Source organism: Panthera pardus, unplaced genomic scaffold (genome assembly GCF_024362965.1).
Source record: "Panthera pardus isolate Hobbes unplaced genomic scaffold, ASM2436296v1 HiC_scaffold_1, whole genome shotgun sequence".
Classification (NCBI taxonomy): domain Eukaryota; kingdom Metazoa; phylum Chordata; class Mammalia; order Carnivora; family Felidae; genus Panthera; species Panthera pardus.
This window is the reverse complement of record NW_026526654.1, coordinates 11325421-11338390: the sequence shown is the minus strand read 5'-3', so window position 1 is coordinate 11338390 and position 12970 is coordinate 11325421. Positions and strand designations below refer to the sequence as shown.

The following is a 12970-nucleotide window of genomic DNA, read 5'->3' as shown; positions in this document are numbered from 1 at the left end:
ACATATATTTTTTAATTTTTAAAAATGTTTTATTTGTTTGGGGGGGGAGGGGCAGAGAGAGAGGGAGACACAGAATCCGAAGCAGGCTCCAGGCTCTGAGCTGTCAGCACAGAGCCTGACGCGAGGCTCGAACCCACGAATCCTGAGATCACGACCCGAACCGAAGTTGGACGCTTAACGACTGAGCCACCCAGGTCCTCTTAGATCCTGTCCCCTGTACCATCAGTCCGTCTTCCCGATGGCCCGCCCGGCCTCTGCATCATCTGCTGTCACCACCCCTGAGTCACACACTCTAGGGGAAACCTGAAGTTAGGTCCTGCCCACGAATGCCGGAACTGGTCTGGGGTCAGCCCCACAGCATCCTCTTTGGTGCTATCTCCCAGTGCATCCATTCTGTCTATCCCTAGCTCAGCTTCATCCAAATCTGGGTGATTCCATAGGCGGATCCCCAGAGTGTGGGTCATCTGTTCTGTCCTGACCCTGGTTTAAGCATCTCTCAGACACCCTTGTCTGTCTTATGATGAACACAGGTCTTTACATTTCTGTCCCCAGAACAGACTGCAACTTCCTTGGGGACAAGCACATTGACACATTGTTCCCTGGTGTATTCGTCTGCCCGGACGGCTGTGCCCAGTGCCACATTCTGGATGGCTTAAACAACACACAGTTATCTCTTCGCAGTCCCGGAGGTCCGAGGTCAAGGCCAGCCGGGCTCTGCCAGGCATGGCTGGTGCTGCTGTTCCCAGGAGAACCCGTGCCCGGCCGTCCTGTCCCTTGCCAGCAGCATTGTGCCATTTGGCTACAAGTCGAGAGCAGAGATGTGACCCCTTCCTTTCCTCTCTGTAACAGACCAGCTTGTCTGTGCCTCACCTCCTGACTGACCTCAAGTCTGGGACCTCATCCTGGAGGATGTGCGTCTGTGGGGAGAACTCTGAAGGGCTTCGAGGACAGAGAGAGGAGGGGGAGAGGCCAGCACTGCCATGGGGGGCCTCAGGCAGTGAAGTCCCAGTCAGGTCCCAGCCTCTCCCCTCCCCTCTGTCTCTGGCCCTGGCGGAGATGCCCCTTTCCTCCCTGGGCCCACGGTTTCTCTGGGGTCCTCCTAAGCTGGGCCGCCTCTCCTGCTCTCTGCTAAGACATGGGTCCTTAGCATCTGGCTGTTCCCTATTCAGTCCTGAGAACCCGCTCTCAGGGATGGTTTTCTTCAGGCCAGGCCTGTGGTTCTTGAAGTTCCCAAGTTCTCCAGCCCCAGCCCCACCCATGGTCAGGAACTCTGGGTGGGGCCCAGGCCTCCAGGTGAGTCTGAGCAGCTCAGGCTTGGGACCCCTACTCCTGGGAGCCCTGGGGCTAATCTCCCCAGCCTCCTTGGCCTCCACCCACCAGGCCCGGAGGCTCGCGGGCCACCGCAGGAATCCTCTGCCCCTGTGCAAAAACGGGGCGGTGTTTGCTCAGAAGGGTGTTCCCTGGGCCGCACGGTTCCAGCTTGTGTGCAGAGTAACGAGGACTGAGGGGCCTGGAGCTCACAGGACATCGGAGCCCTTCTGTCTGCATTCCTGCCTCTTTTGCACGGGGTCCCCAGGAAAGCTCCTCCAGGAGGCCTAGCCTGGCCACCCGGACAGCAGCGTCCCGGCGGGGAAACTCACATTCACATGGCACACACCTTAAGAGAAAGGTCCTCCCTCCCACCCGGGCCTCAGGCTTCCGAGGTCAAGCTTCGCCTCCATGTTTGGAAATGCACGCAAGAGACTTAACTACTCCGTCTGCTAAGGGGGCTTCTGGAAAGTTGTGGGTTTGGGTCTTTGCTGGGTTTTGTGTTGCCCTTGCTCTTTGACCTTTGAGCTCCCCCCAAACCTGTGCAATTTTCTCTTCATCCTTCCCCTTGTCTGACATGCAGGCTTAGCTTTTGCTTTTAGCGGCTCAACTTCCTCTTGTGAAACAGTGACCTTCCCTGTGCCCAGAGAACAAGGAACTCCAAGTTCATTGCTTTTGATTTTTCAGTAACCGATTGAGTGGATGCTGAATGTTTCTAAGACACTGTACGTGAAAGTCTTTTCCACACGGTGCTATCCAGTCCGCGATTACCTCTTTGGTCTCCCAGGGGACGGCTTTTTGTTCTTCTAATTCTCTGCGAAAGAGCTACTTTTCCTGGGGCGCCGGGGTGGCTCAGACGGTTGAACGTCCAACTCTTGGTTTGGGCTCAGGTCATGATCTCCTGGTTCTTGAGATTGAGCCCCACGTTGGGCTCTGTGCTGACAGCCTGCTTGAGATTCTCTCCCCCCACTCTGCCCCTTCCCCACTCATGTTCTCTCCCTCCCTCTCTCTCTCTCAAAATAAATAAAAACATTAAAAAATAACTACTTTTCCTGGCCTTTAATGGCTATGCCCACATTGTGAACTACCCCCTTCTCCTCTTGTACGTTTCTCGTTTTCTTCTTCCTCACTGAGTCTCAGCTGGAATTTTGAGCCATGATGGGCAGGCTTCTGAGCAAGGGGCTTCCTCCCTTGTGTGGCTAAAACTCCTTCATTCTCCACAAGACTCGTGGTCACTAGCTGTTCCACTTCCTCCAGAAAGCCTGCCCTCCACGTGCCCCGAAACTGCTCTCACCCACATCATCGGGGACCCACCTCACGGTCACTTTGGCCACTCAATACATTTATGGCCTTTGACCCTGTTTCTGGCTTCTCTCTTGACAATCTGTAGCTTTCCTGACCATGTATGCCTTGGCCTCCCCAGGGCTCTCCCCTCATCATGTGGGTTTGCTTTTTATTTTAATTTAATTTTATTTTTTCATTTTTTTTTTTGAGAGAGAGAGAGAGAGAAAGAGACAGAGTGCAAGCAGGGGAGGGGCAGAGAGAGAGGGAGACACAGAATCCAAAGCAGGCTCCAGGCTCAGAGCTGTCAGCACAGAGCCCGATGCGGGGCTCGAACTCACAAACCACGAGATCATGACCTGAGCCACCCAGGCACCCCTACGCACCATACAGTCGATAAGTGTCCCGTAAGTCTTTATCTGTGCACTGAAACTCCGTTACGTACAATATTCTCTACCTTTCCTTGGAATGGAACATTGGCCCCTCTGGAATCAAACCTAAATCCTGCCAAGAGTAGACTTGTAAAAACAAACCTTCTTAAAGACTAGAATTTCTGAAGATCTGAAAAAAAAAACTAAATAAACAATGAGCATAATGCCTGCTGAAAAAGAAGGTGACCCTCATCTCAGGACGTTAAGCCAGGGCTGCAACTGGTGCCCGTAAGCCACCACTTGGTCTAATCGCAGGGTTTCATGGTTCTGGTAAATTTCTCGAATTGCATCCCTGTGAGGTTTGGACCTTCCGGGGAAGAGACCATCACAACCCACACATGGGCAGACATGGGGCAGCAGACAGCTGTCTTCAGGGGGCAGCATGGAGGGGGTGTTGCCAACCCCAGGATTGCCCTTCTTGATTCATATCGTTGGGGGAAACGCTTTCCCTCTACTGGTGCAGACCCAGTGGCGGGGGCCCAGACACTTAACAACAGACAGGAGAAAAGAGGGCAAGTTTAGTCACGCACACGTGAGCTCTCTCACTGCCCCTGAGCAGTGAGAGAGCAGGGTCCGTGTGCCAACCATAGGGTGAGGGGGGCAGACAGGGCTGCTGTGGGGAGACATTGAATTCTTAGGGGGAGATGGGAGGGGTGGCCGCTGTGGAAATGTCTGCCAAGGCAACTTCCCATCCTGGGGCCAGCCAGTCTCCTTCCCTGCGGGGGTGAAGCTGCTTTCTCAGACGAAGCTTCTCTCTGAATCCGCTGTATGTTACCTATCTCCAGGCAGAGCTCTTGCCTGCAAATGTGACCAGAAGGATCCTTCTTCAGGGCCTCAGTGGAGCCCAGAGCTGAGCTCCCACTCCCGTGGGCATTGCCCAAAGCACCCTGGGTTGTGCTCAACAAGACCCCCAGGCCCTCCAGGGGGCCCACAGTCCAGCATTCCTGGCAGGACACGGGCAAGATTCCCACGCTTCGTTGCACAATGCAGGCGTCATCTTTAAGGAGAAAGATGCGTACTTGCTGGGTCTGTCTGTGTCCCTCCAATGCATGCGGTGAAACCCTAGCACCCAAGGGGATGATGGATTAGGAGGGGGGCATCTGGGAGGAGATTGGGTCATGAGGTAGAGCCCTCCTGAAGGGGGTTAGTACCCCTGGGAGGAGACCCCAAGAGAGCCCCTGCCGCTCCCACCCCAAGAGGGCGCAGTGAGGACACCTCAGCAGACACTAGACCAGCCCGCACCCTGATCTGCCTCCGGCCTGCAGAGCTGCCTAATTTGTAAGCCACCCCATGTGTGGGACTCTGAGCGGCCTCAACAGACTGAGATAAGACATTTTTTCTAAGACTACCCAAGGGGAATAAATGTATTTTCATTTCCCAGATGCTTCCTGTGGCTTTCGTCTGCAACCAGAGCAGACGCGAATCTGAAGACAGCACTGTCCCCACTGCAATAACCCACCAGAGCCAGGGGGAGCCCCCACGGCACCCAGGATCGGCCAGCTTTGAAGAAAGGCACCTCGCCACTCAAGCTCCGGCGTGAGCGTCTCATCATTTACGGGCACTAACTTGTCCACAGTGTGGCCCTGAAATACATTCAGAAATTAGCTCAGCTCCTTCTCTCCCCCCGCCCCCCCACCTGATTCCATTCTCGGTTTCCCTGGATGCCATGGGCCCTGGTGACTGTTCTGTGGCTGGAAAGCAGAGCCAGGCCACCTCGTCCCAGGCGTTAATCATCCAGAACGGTATCTGAGAGCCAGCCAAGGTGCTCGGGTCTGCGTTTCAAGTCACTTTTTATTCCTTAGAGGAGCCGGTTATTTTTACTGTACCACCGGACACACGCTTCTACAGCAGACCCAGGCTTGATGAATAAGGAACTAATTCATACTTCAAGCCACCTGAGTAAGTATTAGCATGGGTCTCGATAATCTAGCAAAGCCATGAGGGACTCTTTACAAGGCCAAGGTAGTTTTCAGGAAGTATGAACGAGGCTGATCCGAGGTTTTCAGACGAGGGCAATGAACACGGTGCGGGGGGTGCTGACCCTTCTGGACCCCCGTGCTTTTGTCCACTTGGCACATCTCCTACAATAAATGCACATTACTTCTGAAAAGAGAAAAAGCAAATCTAAAGTTAAACTTAATTTGAACCGGGAAAAGCGGGGTGGAAGTTTATGGAAAGGACCAAAGGGAAAGCTGAAAATTCATCGTATGTACTTTTAATTGAAATCGAATTTTCTGGCATCATTCAAGTATTTACTGGCTTTGGGGGGCAGGGAGAAGGGGAGGGTGTGTGGCTCGTGAAGTGTGTTCAAATGGTGGGATTCGGTCCCGTTCTTACATGACAGGTCTTAACAACTACTCTTTGATGAAGGTGGAACCATTAAAAATAATGGTTGAGGAGACACAGGGGGAGAGCGGCTCAGTCAGTTAAGGGTCCAACTTCAGCTCAGGTCATGATCTCACGGTTCAAGGGTTTGAGCCCCGTGACCGGCTCTGCTCTGTGTGTGGAGCCAACTTGGGATTCTCTCTTCCACTTTCTCTCTGCCCCTCCCCCACTCACAAGGGCACATTCTTCCTCTCTAAAACAATTTTTTTTTTTTGAAGAAAATAGATGTTGAACCATATGAAACCAGCACATGAGCTTTGATGACCTAAAAATGGAGATTTCAGGGGCGCCTGGGTGGCTCAGTCGGTTAAGTGTCCGACTTCGGCTCAGGTCATGATCTCACGGTCTGTGGGTTTGACCACTGCATCGGGCTCTGTGCTGACAGCTCAGAGCCTGGAGCCTGCTTTGGATTCTGTGTCTCCCTCTCTCTCTGACCCTCCCCTGTTCATGCTCTGTCTCTGTCTCAAAAATAAATAAACACTAAAAAAATTTTTAAAAATAATAATAATAAACATGTTTCCTTTCAGCTGCATAAATTAAAAATGCTCAGCCTTAGCCTATGCCAACACCCCACCGGAGAAGACAAGGGCCAGCTGCATTTCAGGGGCACTTTCTTTCTTTTTTTTTTTTTTTTTAATGTTTATTTATTTATTCTGAGAGAGAGAGCAGGGGAGGGGCAGAGAGAGAGAGAGGGTGGGAATGTTCCAAACAGGCTCCTCATAGTCAGTGCAGAGCCGGACACGGGACTTGAACTAATGACCCTGGGATCATGACCTTGGCCGAAGGCAAGAGTCAAATGCCCAACTGACTGAGCCCCCCAGGGACCCCTCAAACACGACAAAGCAAAAATAAACAATACATGAGATTCCATTATCCAGAAATAAACCAGTGTTACTTAGTGTAGTGGAAAGATCTTTCCAGATATTTCCCGACTCTGCCCTCAAATACGTCCGTTCCCAGGAAGCCTTACAGGTGGCATCACAGGAAGGGGTGCTGGGGTCTGAGTGTGGTGTACCAGGCCCTTCACACGCCGGTCACGTTGCTTCTGGATCCCCACCCTTGACGAATATCCCCTTGTGAGTTTCTTTCTGAGTCTGTGGGACTAAGTCCTTGAGGTAAATTCCCAGAAGTGCGATTGCCTAACCCCTGCCCCAATTTCATTGTTCTCTACAAAATTGCAAAACCCATACATACTTGTTTTTTTTTTTTTCTTTCAATCAAATAGTGCATAAGAATGCAAAGTAAAGGGGCCCCTGGGGGGCTCAGTCAGTTAAGTGTCTGAGTCTTGGTTTCAGCTCAGGTCAGGATCTCACGGTTGTTTGAGTTCCAACCTGGCAGCGGGCTCTGTGCTGACAGAGCAGAGCCTGCTTGGGATTCTCTCTCTCCTTCTCTCTCTGCCCCTCCCTCATTCATGTTGTCTCTGTCTCTCTAGGAATAAATATTTAAACTTAAAAAAAAAAAAAAGAATGCAAAGTAAAAATGAAATGGCCCCTGATTCTCAGCCATCCTATACGGCTCCTGGGGGGTGGTTGCTGTAAATAGTTAAGAAGGACTTTAATGAAGCAAGTTAGGGTTTAAATCTCTGTTCTCTCTCTTAATAAATATTCAACCAGGGAAAGGCTCTTAGTCTGTTTAATGCTTAATTTCCTCATCTGACAATGAAGTTAGTATCTGCTCACCTCCTCTCAGGGAGTTTTAGGGCACTTAAATAAAATATATGTGAAATGGAACATTCACCAAAATGTATCTGTACACAGATCACAATGGAAATATCCATAATTGTCAAAAATCTGAAATCATTCATGCCAGACCTTCCAGGTAGAAGACAATTAAGTAGAAAATAAACAGCAAAAGGAGAGGTAGAAAACGCAACGAAAAGCAAGAAAAAACGACCTGTGGTACTGATCCATTGGTACAGCTGCTACGACCTCCTTTTTCTTAAGGACTAACATACTTTTTACTAGCTGGCTGAGCTGGGTGAGCCCAGGCAGTTATGGGGATATAGTAACCAGAGTGGCCCAATCATACTCAGACCCCAGCTCTGCCACTGGCTGGCGCTTGGGTGTCGTTTTCTTCCACAGGAACATGGCATTTCCCCCGCAAAAAAAAAAAGATCCATTAGAGTCCTAACCCCTAGTGACTCAGATGTGACCTTATGTGGAATGGGGTCATTGTGATGCAGTTTGTGAGTCTGAGACGAGGTCACAATGGGGTGGCCTGGGCTCCTAACCCGCTGTGACTGGTGTCCTTAGAAGAACGGGGCCATGTGATGACTCAAACATGCAAGGAGGATGATGTGACAACGGAGGTGATGGAGGTGAGGCAGCTGCCAGCTGAGGGTCACCGAGGGACACCAAGGGTCACCCGTAACCACCTGAAGCTGGGAAGAGGCGAAGAAGGATGTCCCCACAGCTTTCAGAGAGAGCACGTGTCTGTGGACACCTTGATCTTGGACTCTGAATGAACCATTAGATACAGGTCTCTGTTGTTTGAAGTCGCCACTTTGTGTACATTGTTACGGTAGTCCTGGGGAACTAACGCACATCTGCCTAGAAAAATCCGTGGCAGAAGGTGGCGGACTCCCACTAGTACAGCTGGAACCCTTGTGTTCCACATGAAACATCAGCAGACTCTGAAAGGTTAGGAAGAGAAGGCATACTGTCAGCACAGCCACTTGGGACACGCACACACACACACACACACACACACGAAAAAGCCACCTAAATATGCAGCCACCGTATGACTTGAATGCACTTCTGGGCACTTACCCCAGAGAAATGACATCTGCACGTGGATGTTCATATCAGGTCAGTCCCAAAAGCCAACGACTAAAAACAATGCAATTGTGCTTGACTGAGTGAATGAACACACCAGTTCCAATGCATCCACACTGCGGAAAACCACTCAGAAATATAAAGAACCAATGGGCAACAACCTGGGTGAATCTCCAGGGAATTAACCTGGGTGAAAAAAGCCAATCCCAAAAGGTTACGTACTGTAGACTTCACTGATACCATGTTCTTGACGTGACACAATCATAGGGACGGAGAACAGATCCGTGGCCACCAGGGGTTCAGGAGGGCTGGGTGGGAAGCAGGTGGTGTATCTGTACAAGGGCGATGATGTCATCCTTGTGGTGATGGAACTGTCCTATATTTGACCGGATCCGTGGTGGTTTCCTGGTTGTGATGTACCATACTCTCATAAGATGTCCTCACTGGGGGAAAACTGGGTAGGCTATATGGGATTTCTCTGTGTTAGTTCTTTCAACTATGTGTGAATCTACAAACATCTCAAAGTAAAAAGCTTAAAAAAAATCGCCGTGAGGAGGAAAGAAAACAGTAGATGTAGCACCCTCGGTACGATGCGGGGCAGGTAGCAGGGAGCCACAGGGCTGAGACTGGAGTGCCCCTGGGCACACCGGACCGCTGCTCACCCCGTAGGGCCATCGGGTGTCGGCTCCCGCAGAATCCGGGAGACTCGCGTTCTCCCCGTCTCTCTGCCCTGCCATTCACAACGCGTTGGTTCACGTTCAGGCCACATGTACACAGGCTCCCAAGACTTCTCCAGCTGTAGGTGTCCTGTATGGGCTGGCCTACGCTCACCCGCGTCCCTCTGAGAGCAGAGAACCTATTCCCGGAAGCCTCGCTCACAGCTTCGTCGCCAGGATTGCTTCACTTACAAAATCAGCTAGCGGGATGGAACCACTGTGCTTAGGTCACATCAGCCTGGATTAACCTCCGGACCGGGGACGGAGCCAAGCTTCCTGATTCAAGTGCAGAATCACGTCTATGCCGGCCAGAGAGGAGGAGGTGGGAGGCTTGGCAACAGTGCCCCTCTCCTGCCTTGCCTCGCCCTCCCACGGCCAGCCACCAGGCACCCTGCCTGGGTTTGTACACTGGTCCGGGCAGGAGCTGGGTTCTGCCCAGGTTCCCACCCCCTGCACACCGCAAGTGCCCCGTGCTTATAAACAATACATATTCGCAGAGATGACACATTCATTCTGCCTCCTGAGCGTCTAATTAAACGTACACCCATTAACTGTATCACGATGGCTCAGGTTAGAAACTTAACGAGTCCCCAAGCCTGCAACCCACTTAGTTTCTGCAGAAGCTGTAAATCCTTCCTGCTCTGTGAGCTTCTAAATTGGATTTGTGCCTTCCGCTTTTTGAGTCGAACGCAACCTGTGTTGTTATACTCTGTGCTTTCTCTGTTTCCCTGTGATTTAAGCCCACGTGGATTGCTGTATCCTCACGATCCACGTTCTCTAACTGTTCTCCACCTCTCCTACGGGAGGGCAAGAAAACGCAGGTGTTCCAACTTCTGCCTAGTGACTCACGTGGCCCACCAAGTAAGCCAGCGATTTTCCACCACAAACTTTGCGTCACTTTTTGTTTCTCCCCAAGTAAAGCCGTTGACTAAGTCGACTATTAGTTTGAATTTGAAAGTACCATATCCCCTAAGCAGAGGCTAGCCTGGCTTCTCTGTCTCTGTCTCTCTTTTTGTTTTTACTTGTCCCTGAATCACCGGGGAGAAATGGTTCTAACCCATAAAATGGTTATGTTGCAAACCAAACAGAGGTTCCCATATTCTCCTTAAGATTCTTCACTGGATTTCCATGCTTCCTGGATTGGACTTAAATTTCTGGATCTCATTCTCAAAGCCACCCGCCGTTTTGCCCATATCTGCCTCAGACTCTCGCAGATCTATCGAGTTCTGGTTTCCCTGCCTATCTTCCCTGTAACACAGAATATAAATGTGAGATGTTAGACATCAGCTCCTAGCAAGGCCTAAAGACATCCTGGCCAAGAAAAAAGATTTAGCAGAAATAATGGTGCATCAAGAATCCAGAATGGTTTATGTCTCCTGAGTTCATTGCCAATTTATCTTCAGGAGGGGTTCTGCTTGTGTCGAGTTTGAAGCATCAGGACTTAAAGACAAGACGTGCTGGTAACAGCAGTTAGTTCTGGGCTGATTTGCAGGGTTTACAGAACCGATTGTCATCCTCAGGCACTCACACTGAGGACATTTCAAAACTGTCATCCCAGAGACAGTAGAGGGCACTCTGTGTAAATACTAAAGTAAAGAAAAAGCAAACATCCCAGAATGGAATGTGACCCGGAGTGCTGGGTACAGTGCGCGATAAGGCTCGCCGTCAAACTCCTCTTGCTAAAAGCTAACCTGGTCTTTTCTGATGGATTATGTTCTCAGTATCCTGGAGCTCTGCTGTCCCCGGAAGCTGCTAGCCACATGCGCATATCTGAGTGGGTTCACATTTAAAATTCATCTCCTCTGTTTGGGTGGCTCCGTCGGAAAAGGGCCCCACTTCAGCTCAGGTCACGATGTCACGGTTCGAGAGTTCGAGCCTCATGTCGGGCTCTATGCTGACAGCTCGGAGCCTGGAGCCTGCTTCGGATTCTGGGTCTCCCCCTCTCTCTGTACCTCTCTGCTTTCTCTCTCTCTCAAAAATAAATAAACATTAAAAAAAATTATTAAAAAAATTCAGCCCTTCACTTGCACTGGTCACATTTCTTATCCTCAATAGTCACGTGTGGCTAGTGGCTACCATGTTGGACAGCACAGACATGGAAATATTTCTATCGTCGTAAGAAAGTTCTAGACAGCGCTGTTGAATCTCAGTTCTCATATTTGTTACAATTGAATATGTAATCAGAGTATGCCACCCCCAAATATGCCACTTTGCCATAAAGGTTATATTGAGCCGAAAGAACTAAGAACCAGCAGACACGGGGCGCCTGGGGGGCTCAGTCAGTTAAGCGTTCGACTCTTCATCTTGGCTCAAGTCATAATCTCGAAGTTTGTGGGTTCGAGCCCTGCATCGGGCTCTGTGCTGACAGCATGGAGCCTGCTTGGGCTTCTCTGTCTCCCTCTCTCTGCCCTTCCCCTGCTCGTTTTCTCTCTGTCTCTCAAAATAAGTAAACTTGAGAAAAAAAAAAAAAAAGAAAGAAACAGTAGACACGGGAAGCCCTGCCATCTCCTTCCACGTAAGAACAGGAAGTGAATCTGCCTTGGGAAGGGGTGCCCCTGTCTCAAACCAGGAAGGGAGGACCGCCTTTATCACCAGAGATGGCGGTGGTCCCAGGATGCCTCTGCATAAACCGTCTCACTGAATAACCCTCAGCTTCCATTAGTATCCCAGTACAGTTCCTTTCCCACAGCGTCTGCTCCTGGATGCCCAAACCCCATTTCCTTGGTCTGGTCACTTCTCCATGACTTAACTGTCTTTGTTACAGTGGTATATATGCCCCCACTCCCTAACTGGACCCCTTCTCTGGGTCTCCATCTCTGTGCAGGCCTCCACTCATGGGGAAAAATTAAATTATCAACAAGTGAAATGTGTCTGCCTTTTCTCCTGTTAATCTGTCTTTTGTCAGTCTGATTATAGACCCCCTACCCTAAGGGGGCAGAGGAAGATTGTTTCCTCCCTTACATAAGCCACCAAGAATAACGGAAATTGGGACCAGTCTAGCAGAGAGGCTGAACTCCCGAGGTCTGATGAGCCTGAATGTCCTAGGGACAGAGGGTATCCATGGCATGAAGTCACTTGGCTTCCAATCAGGTGACATCACCTGGCCACCCTTCCAGTGGCTTTCTCTTATTTTGGAGAAAAATTTCAGTTAGAGAAAGAAGAAGGTATTTTTCAGTTAAAAAGTAAGAGATATTGGTCTGAATATCCTTTGGGATTCTGTTCTATATACATTCTTGATTAATTTCTTTTTTTTTTTTTTTTTTTTTTTTTAATTTTTTTTTCAACGTTTTATTTATTTTTGAGACAGAGGGAGACAGAGCATGAACGGGGGAGGGGCAGAGAGAGAGGGAGACACAGAATCGGAAGCAGGCTCCAGGCTCTGAGCCATCAGCCCAGAGCCCGACGCGGGGCTCGAACTCACGGACCGCAAGATCGTGACCTGAGCTGAAGTCGGCCGCTTAACCGACTGAGCCACCCAGGCGCCCCAATTAATTTCTTTTTTAAAAATTTTAATGTTTATTTATTTTTGAGAGACAGAGAGTGTAAGCAGGGGAGGGGAGGAGAATATCATTTGGGATTCTGTTCTATATATATCCTTGATTAAATTAAAAATTTAAAAAATTTTTAATGTTTATTTTTGAGAGAGAGAAATAGAGAGAGAGAACAGGGGAGGGGCAGAGAGAGAGAGGGAGACACAGAATCCAAAGCAGGCTCCAGGCTCTGAGCTGACAGCACAGAGCTTGACATGGGGCTCGAACCCACAGACCGTGAGATCATGACCTGAGTCAAAGTCGGGTGGGGGCTGAACTGACTGAGCCACTCAGGCGCCCCACTTGTTTAATTTCAACTCCCGAGCACATTACTGTTCCTCTTAGAGGACTTCAAAACCGCATTTTAAAAGTAACATGAAATTGAAGATAAAATGTAAGCAAGTGTATCAGTAGATCAAATATGTTTCTAGAGTTGACAGAAACACTAAAGGTTATCTCATCTAATTTCATCTTTTGGTGATAAAAACTCTGTGACCTGAAAAGTTGAGGCAGCTCTCCTAAATGCTCAAGGTTACCGCTGAGGA

At 49.8% G+C, this 12970-nt stretch overlaps 1 long non-coding RNA gene across 1 annotated transcript; it reads right to left on the bottom strand.

The window, feature by feature from the left end:
• Positions 1–4793: 4793 nt before the first annotated feature.
• LOC109264067 (uncharacterized) lies at positions 4794–7496 on the bottom strand. The gene is made up of 2 exons (XR_002078565.2): positions 7299–7496; positions 4794–5123 (listed from the first exon to the last, which is right to left on the bottom strand). It is a non-coding gene; the product is annotated as an uncharacterized LOC109264067 (long non-coding RNA).
• Between the last annotated feature and the right edge of the window lie 5474 nt (positions 7497–12970).